A 706-nucleotide genomic window follows, 5' to 3' on the forward strand; every position below is an offset into this window, starting at 1 on the left:
ATATATATATATATATTGTTTGTGAAAGATTGATGCTCCAAATGATTCATGATAGTGAAAGATACGAATATTTTCTTTTCACAATGTGCCAAAGTTAGGTTAATTTAATAATTTAATTTATTAAGAAACGCTCCTAACAACAGCTGCAAATTAAAGATTGATAAGATCAAAATATTTTTCTTTTAAAAGATAGCCAACGTTGGACGTGAAGGGATAAGCTCTACTTTGTTGTGGTTATTTTAAGTAAAACAGAATATTTTATAATATATTTAGATAATCTTCTATTCCACTTTAATTGGTTGAGATAATTACTAACAAATTAAAATAAACCAATTGACACCTAAGTAAACATATCACATGACAATATATTATTAAGTTATGATATCTCTTTAAATCTCAATGATGATTCATTTCCCATTTGATCATCTTATTACACTTAGCCTTAGTTACAAGAAAAAGAATCCAACACTATTAAACTTTGATGATAAGATTTCTCTCACTTATATATATAATTGATCTATCTTTCATCTCACTTGACTTTATTTTTCCTTCACACATATAATAAATAAATATTAAATAAAATAAATTTAAATTATTTGAACATATTATCTTTTTGTCTTCTTAACATTAGCGATATAATTTATTAACTTTAAAATTAGATGTAAGAATAGGTCAAACTTCTTAAAAATTGGGGTTCATTAGCTTA

Source organism: Arachis ipaensis, chromosome B04 (genome assembly GCF_000816755.2).
Source record: "Arachis ipaensis cultivar K30076 chromosome B04, Araip1.1, whole genome shotgun sequence".
Classification (NCBI taxonomy): domain Eukaryota; kingdom Viridiplantae; phylum Streptophyta; class Magnoliopsida; order Fabales; family Fabaceae; genus Arachis; species Arachis ipaensis.